This window comes from Eriocheir sinensis, chromosome 21 (genome assembly GCF_024679095.1).
Source record: "Eriocheir sinensis breed Jianghai 21 chromosome 21, ASM2467909v1, whole genome shotgun sequence".
Classification (NCBI taxonomy): domain Eukaryota; kingdom Metazoa; phylum Arthropoda; class Malacostraca; order Decapoda; family Varunidae; genus Eriocheir; species Eriocheir sinensis.
This window is the reverse complement of record NC_066529.1, coordinates 14,917,386-14,924,885: the sequence shown is the minus strand read 5'-3', so window position 1 is coordinate 14,924,885 and position 7,500 is coordinate 14,917,386. Positions and strand designations below refer to the sequence as shown.

The following is a 7,500-nucleotide window of genomic DNA, read 5'->3' as shown; positions in this document are numbered from 1 at the left end:
CATCTATTTTATTATTCATTTCATCATTTATTTCATCATTTATATTATCATTTATATTATCAAGAAATATAACAAAATTGGGACACGAGATGAAAATGAAAAGGAAAAGGAAAATAATCAGTAAATACATAACTGTGAACCAATGGGGAGATTTTATGTCAAGTTTATGCTTCGTTGAGTCTTAATGGTCATGTGTGTGTGTGTGTGTGTATGTTTGGATATTTTTTAGAGACGAGGGGCATTTAATTGTGTACGTGTAGCCGTGTGCACGTGATGGAGCATGTACGTCTTTACACGGGAACACGTACACACACACACATGAGAAGAACAAAACTCGAAGGGCGTAGAGAGGAGGGAAGTAGGACAGCTTTCAACCCTCCTCGCCCGTGTCGGATTGGATTGGATTGGAAACTTGCAAATGTCACACCAATTTTCAAAAAGGGGGACAAGTCTCATCCAGGAAACTATCGACCAATTAGCCTGACATCGATTGTTTGTAAGTTAATGGAGACTCATTCGCGACAATATGGTGAAATTCTTCGAAGAAAATAATATAATAAATAATTCGCAACATGGCTTCCGTAGTAAACGTTCGTGTTTAACTAACTTACTTGATTTTTTTCATTATATTTTTGAGGTGTTCGATTAAAGCAGATCAGTAGATATCATATATCTGGATTTTCAAAAGGCATTTGATAAGGTCCCCCACCAACGATTGCTCAGCAAACTATTGGCGCACGGTATCTCGGGTAACATTCACAACTGGGTTGTGGACTGGCTCTCTGAGCGGAAACAGAGAGTAGTTCTAAACGGTGTTACATCTAACTGGCTCGATGTCAGAAGCGGCGTACCTCAAGGATCAGTGCTTGGCCCCATGCTCTTCTTAATCTATGTTAATGATATCGATGATGGGCTCACTTGCAAAGTATCAAAATTTGCTGATGACACAAAAATTGCTAGTAAAGTAACTGCGACACTCGACGAAGAAGCTTTACAATCAGATCTAGATCGACTTGCACGTTGGGCCAATCAATGGCAAATGAAATTTAACGTTGACAAATGTAAAGTGTTGCACATCGGAAAAAATTACAATCGCGTTCGGTACGTAATGAATGGCCAACAACTTTCTGCAGTAAGTAAAGAAAAGGATCTTGGAATCACTATATCAAGCGATTTAAAGCCCGGTCAGCATTGTTCAGAGGTAGTTAAAACTGAAAACAAATTGGTTGGCTTCATCGGACGAGTCTTTAATAATAAATCGGAAAAAGTAATATTAAAACTATAATTCGTTGGTTTGACCCCGTCTAGAGTACTGTGTACAGTTTTGGTCTCCCTATTACAGAAAAGACATAGAAAAGTTGGAACGGGTTCAACGAAGAGTAACAAAGATGATTCCTAGGTTGAGAAATTTGTCATATGAACAAAGGCTTAAAGAAGTAAATTTATTCAGCCTATCAAAACGTAGAATGCGAGGCGATCTAATAGAAGTGTTTAAAATGTTTAAAGGATTCAATGATATTAATGCAGAAGATTACTTTACAATTGATCGATCAAATAGAACAAGAAGAAATCACAATTTGAAGATAAGTGGTAAAAGATTCTCGTCTCACGAAGCTAACACTTCTTCTTCAATCTAGTTCTTAATGTTTGGAACTCTCTACACTGTGATGTCGTTGATAGTACAACAGTTACGGCCTTCAAGAATAGATTAGACAAGTATTTTGTATCCAACCAGCAACTAAGATATTACTCATTGTCGTAATAAAATTAAGTTCTTTCGAATACTGGTGTCCTTGTCCGCTTTTATCGTCCGGTTAGTGGTAGCAGTAATGGTAGTTCTTTCCTCTTTCCTACATAATTTCCATGCAGTTTTTCCATGCTGCATGGTTCTTTTTCCTTTCCTGCCAACTTTGGCTGGAGGGATGGGGGGTGGGGAGGAGCCTTCGCCTTTGCTGTCCTTCATCTTCCACCTTTGATTACATAGTTAGTGTAGCTTGTCACAAACAGCCTCGTAAGGACCAGCAGGTCTGCTGTTGTTTGTTCTTCCTTTGTGTTGGTTTGTGTTCCTTTGTGTCTTAATTCCCATCCCCTAACTTTTTCTTGCCTTGCCCTGCCTTAACATACCATATCCTGTCCTGCACCTGCCCCTGTCATTTCCTGGCAATCCCACTTCGTCCTGCCTTGTCTCTACTTACCTACCCTGCTCTGACCTTCATTGTCAAGTCCGGTCTTTATCCCTTTCCGATATAACGTTTCGTTTTCTATGCCCTTTCTGATATATTTGTTTTCTTTCCAAGACTTCATTTTTCCTTTCCGATTCAGGTTTTCGCTTTCTATGACTATATTTTACCTTTTTTTGCTCTGCCCTGTCTTCAATCGTCTACTCCACCCTGGCACTGTCGCCTCATGGTTCTTTCTTCCCTACACTACCGTGGTCTACATTGCTTACCTTTCGTTCTCTTTCTGGCCTTACTTTATGTTGCCCTAACCCATCCTTCTGTCCCTCAAATGTCAATGAGAATACCTAAAAATGTAGTTATCTTTAAATGCAACACTACAACGGGCAAGGAACTAAGACGGAGAGACAGACAAACAGACAGAAACAGACACAACCTCACTCCCACACCTCACCCTCACACACCCACTCACACACCCACACAAACCCACACCCTCCAACTCCTACATCCACCCCCCCCCCACACACACACTCATAACCACCAACACACACACCCATCCACCTACCAACACCCACCCACACTCTCCTACTCTCTCCCCCAACTTCACCGACCCACATTATTGGACGGCCAGCAGCATATTACATTATAGGAGAAGTCCTTGGTATTCGTCCCTTGAAGCTTTATTAGTTGTGGCCTAACAAGATTAACGATATGAGTACCTGCCATTATTATCATCATTACTTACTATGATTTTTATCATCATCATTATTTTTATTATCATTATTATTATTATTATTATTATTATTATTATTATTATTATTATTATTATTATTATTATTATTATTATTAGCAGTAGTAGTAGCAGTAGTAGTAGTAGCAGGGGTGGATCAAATACAATTGTATTTGCATTTGAATCGTATTTAAATACATTTTTTTTTTGTATTTGTATTTGTATTTGTATTTTGACATCCAGAGAAAAAAGTATTTTGTATTTGTATTTTGGCAACCAGAAAAAAAGTATTTTGTATTTGTATTTGTATTTTGGCACACATAAAAAAAGTATTTTGTATTTGTATTTATATTTCGAGTCAAAACCATTTGAGGAGAATAAATACTGTTAAGGAAATAGAAAAATAAATAATGTTAAACCGCGTTAAGGCGGAGGAGGAAACAGATGAAGGTTGAAGGCGAAGGAGGAAAGGATTAACGTCAGATCACGGAAAAAGCGGAGTAAGGAGAACATTAAGGTTGAAGGTGGAGGAGGAAAAAATATTAAGGGTAGGAAGTAAGGAGGAAATTAATCTCAGGTCACATGGAGGAGGAGTAGGAGTGGATTTAGGGAGTTACTGAGGGATGGGTGGCTCGGAAGAAGGATCCGCCCGCAAAAATGTGTGACGTCACGGAAATGGGAGGCATAGGGGATGAGATGTGAGTGAACACGACGAGAGACAGTAAACCGATCTACTGCTTTAACTTGGCATATGCACTACAGTCACCGATCAAAAAGAGGTTGCATCCATTTCTTGAGCGGACTGATGTCATTGCCGCAGCTGTCATGGGCCCCAGGTTTAAGCTGGCATGGATGCCATGTAAGAAAATGCAAAAGGAAAAGGTTTCCAAGATTGTGGACCTAATTATTTCCGAGTCAACTCAGTCGACCTTGAAGAAGAAAACATTTCAAGAAAGTGAGCCTTTCGTCTTTTCGGCTGGCATGAGTGCAACACGACCGCGTCTTTTTGCCTACATGCCTCCAGCTGGGCAAATGATGGCAAGTGCATCAACAAATGACACTACAGTGGTGAAGGCAGAACTTGAAACGTACCTAGAAGGTGTTTTGTCTTTTGATGTCAATCCACTGAGGTACTGGCGTGATGCAAAAAGCTTCAAAAATTTGAAGCACTTTGCCAAGAATATTCTAGGGTGCTGTGCAACAACATGGACGCCCCGGGAAGCATGTCACATCCACGAACATAAAAAAAAGTCTCCGCAGAGAAATCAAACAGCTGTCGTGATGATAACAGAAAAAGAGCAAAGGGCGGGAGGCGAGGGGGATGAAAGGGATGGAGGGAGATGAAGGGGAGGGAGAATGGAAAGGAAAGGGGGCTGATGAAGAAGTTTGAAAGAAATATATGTATAGAGAGCAAGGATGAAAGAAAGGGAGAAATAGAATGAAATAAAGAAGAGAAAAATAGAGGAACAGACGACTAAAGAGAAGTGGCAGCCCAATACAAATGTTAGGAAACTTTACTGGGCTGTCCTCGTGAGTCAACACGCTCACTGGTGTTCTCCCTCAGCAGGTGTGTGAATGCAATGTACCTTAAAGACGTTAATTGGTGAACCAATTCTTACTATGTAAAATCAATCAATCAGTCAATCAGAGAAAGAAAATATAATTAAAAAGAAAAATTGGAAGTAAGAAAGAAAAGGGAAAAGGATGATGCGCCGGAAGCCGCGCCGAGGATTCCTTATGATGCTTGTGCGCGTCCCCGAGGCCAATCGGTCCTTCATCCAAGAACCGATAAACGCGGTGACCGGCGCCTTCACGGCATTTATGATTCATTTTATAATCCAGTCTGGAAGTTTTAAGAAGCGAGTTCTTGCATCCGCCCTATTCGAATCGGCGGGGCGGTGGAGCGCCAGCGAGCCCAAGGTCTCCCAGGCGAGCATGGCAGGACTGGAGGGCTCCCGGCAAGGCGCCTCGGCGTCCATCGGGACCCTGACGGAGGTGCCGGAGATCCTTCGGCTACAACGCCGGGCAGGTGGGGCTCGTTAGCCGTGGTAGGAAATCTGCCTAGGAGAGCAAACTCCGAACAACAAACCCGGGCAGGTGAGGTTCGTTAGCCGTGGTAGGCAATTCACCTAGGAGAGCAAACTCCGAACAACAAACCCGGGCAGGTGAGGTTCGTCAGCCGTGGTAGGCAATTCACCTAGGAGAGCAAACTCCGAACAACAAACCAGGGCAGGTGAGGTTCGTTAGCCGTGGTAGGCAATTCACCTAGGAGAGCAAACTCCGAACAATAAACCCGGGCAGGTTGGGCTCGTGAGCCGTCATAGGTAATACACCTAGGAGAGCAAACTCCGAACAACAAACCCGGGCAGGTGGAGGTCGTTAGCGAAAGCAGTTCATCTAGGAGAGCAAACTCCGATTACAAAACCGGGCAGGTGGAGGTCGTTAGCGTGAGCAGTTCACCTAGGAGAGCAAACTCCGATTACAAACCGCAGTTCACCTAGGAGAGCAAACTCCGATTACAAAACCGGGCAGGTGGAGGTCGTTAGCGTGAGCAGTTCATCTAGGAGAGCAAACTCCGATTACAAATCCGGGCAGGTGGAGGTCGTTAGCGAAAGCAATTCATCTAGGAGAGCAAACTCCGATTACAAACCCGGGCAGGTGGAGGTCGTTAGCGAAAGCAGTTCACCTAGGAGAGCAAACTCCGATTACAAAACCGGGCAGGTGAGGTTCGTTAGCCGTGGTAGGCAATTCACCTAGGAGAGCAAACTCCGAACAATAAACCCGGGCAGGTTGGGCTCGTGAGCCGTCATAGGTAATACACCTAGGAGAGCAAACTCCGAACAATAAACCCGGGCAGGTGGAGCTCGTCAGCCGTGGTAGGCAGTCTGCCTAGGAGAGGAAACTCCGAACAATAAACCGGGGCTTGTGGTGCTCGTTAGATGTCGTAGACAATCCACGTGATGGGAACACCAAAGAAAAGGAAAATAAAAAGGAACACCAGAAGAAGGAGAATATAGTAACAAAACATCAAGAAAATAAAATAAAAAACACAGATCATCCACCTTCAGGCCCTAACATCTCCAAAATTATGGATGAGTCTTTTCTGGGGAGAAAGAGGCTCATCCAGACCAAAGAACATCAAAAAGGGATGATATAGAAAGGAACACCCCAAAAAAATGGGAAAAAGGGAAAAAAAACATCGCAAAAGAAAAGTAACAACAATAACAGAACAACGTTAAGAAAAGTAACATACGTACAAAGAAACATCATCCACCATTCGGCCCCAAACTAACATCACCAAAATTATGGGTGGGTCTCTTCTGGGGAGAAAGAGGCTCACCCAGACCAAAGAACATCAAAGAAGGATGATATAGAAAAGAACACCAATAAATAGGGGAAAAAAAGAGCAAAAAAAACATCTCAAAAGAAAAGTAACAGCAATAACAGAACAACATCAAGAAAAGTAACATACAAAGAAACATCATCCACCATTCGGCCCCAAACTAACATCACCAAAATTATGGGTGGGTCTCTTCTGGGAGGAAAGCGGCTCACTCAGACCACCGAAGAACATCAACAAGAGGATGATATGAAATAAAAGAACATTAAAAACACTAAGAAAAGAAATAAGAAGAAAAAGAACAGAAAAAACATCGGAAAAGAAAAACAAGAAGAAAAACACATCAAGAGAAGAAAAATATAAGAAACATCATCCACCTTTCGGCCCCTAACTAACATCACCAAAATTATGGGTGGGTCTCTTCTGGGAGGAAAGCGGCTCACCCAGACCAATGAACATCAACAAGAGGATGATATGAAATAAAATAGCATCAAAAAAGAAAAACAACAGCAGGAAAACAAAGAAAAAGATAAAGAAAAGAAAAGGAAAAAGAAACAAAAAGAAAAAGAAAAACACCAAAATAAAATAAAACAAAAACAAAAAAATAATCCAAATAAATAAATAAATAAACAAATACAGAATACAGTAAAATTAAACTATCTATCTAACTACCTATCTAACTAAGGGTACTATACAAGGGTACTATTGGACTACCTATTAACTAACTAACTATCAAATCATCTAACGATCGAACATGTATTTGTCTGACTCTTTATCTATTTATCTGCATGGCTATCTATCATTATGTTTATCTATCCATCTTTTTTTTCTTTTTTTGCAGTTAAGGAAGCAGCTCAAGGGCAAAAGTAGATAAAAATATAAAAAATCCGCATAAATAAAAATAAGTTCTATCTCTATAGCTTTTATTTGTTTATTTGTTTATCTTATTTGTTTATCTTATTTATTTGTTTACTTATCTAGTCCGTCATCAGTCATGGTCAGTTCTACCTACACGTTTTCCTGCCACAATTTTTTTACATTGTGTAGTCCTTAGTTCCGGTCCGACCTTGAGCTGGAAGGGAAGGACGGGGGCAGGGAGGCAAGAAGAGGGAGGGAGGGAGGGGGGAGGTAGGACAGAGTAATAGGAAGAATTTGGATTATAATGGTTCCCCCCCCTCCCCCTCTGCAGCCAAAAAATAAAACGAAGAAAAGCGTCAATTAAAAAATAAATAATAACTGGTAGCTAACAATGA

At 41.3% G+C, this 7,500-nt stretch overlaps 1 protein-coding gene and 1 long non-coding RNA gene across 4 annotated transcripts in view; one reads left to right on the top strand and one right to left on the bottom strand.

Annotated features, from left to right (window-relative positions):
* Positions 1-7,500, top strand: part of LOC127001728 (uncharacterized) — a 179,847-nt gene that overhangs the window by 45,173 nt on the left and 127,174 nt on the right. The gene's annotated exons all lie outside the window — the stretch shown is intronic.
* On the bottom strand, positions 4,514-6,117 carry LOC127001731 (uncharacterized). Its single transcript, XR_007755434.1, has 3 exons — positions 5,405-6,117; positions 5,105-5,367; positions 4,514-5,036 (listed from the first exon to the last, which is right to left on the bottom strand). It is a non-coding gene; the product is annotated as an uncharacterized LOC127001731 (long non-coding RNA).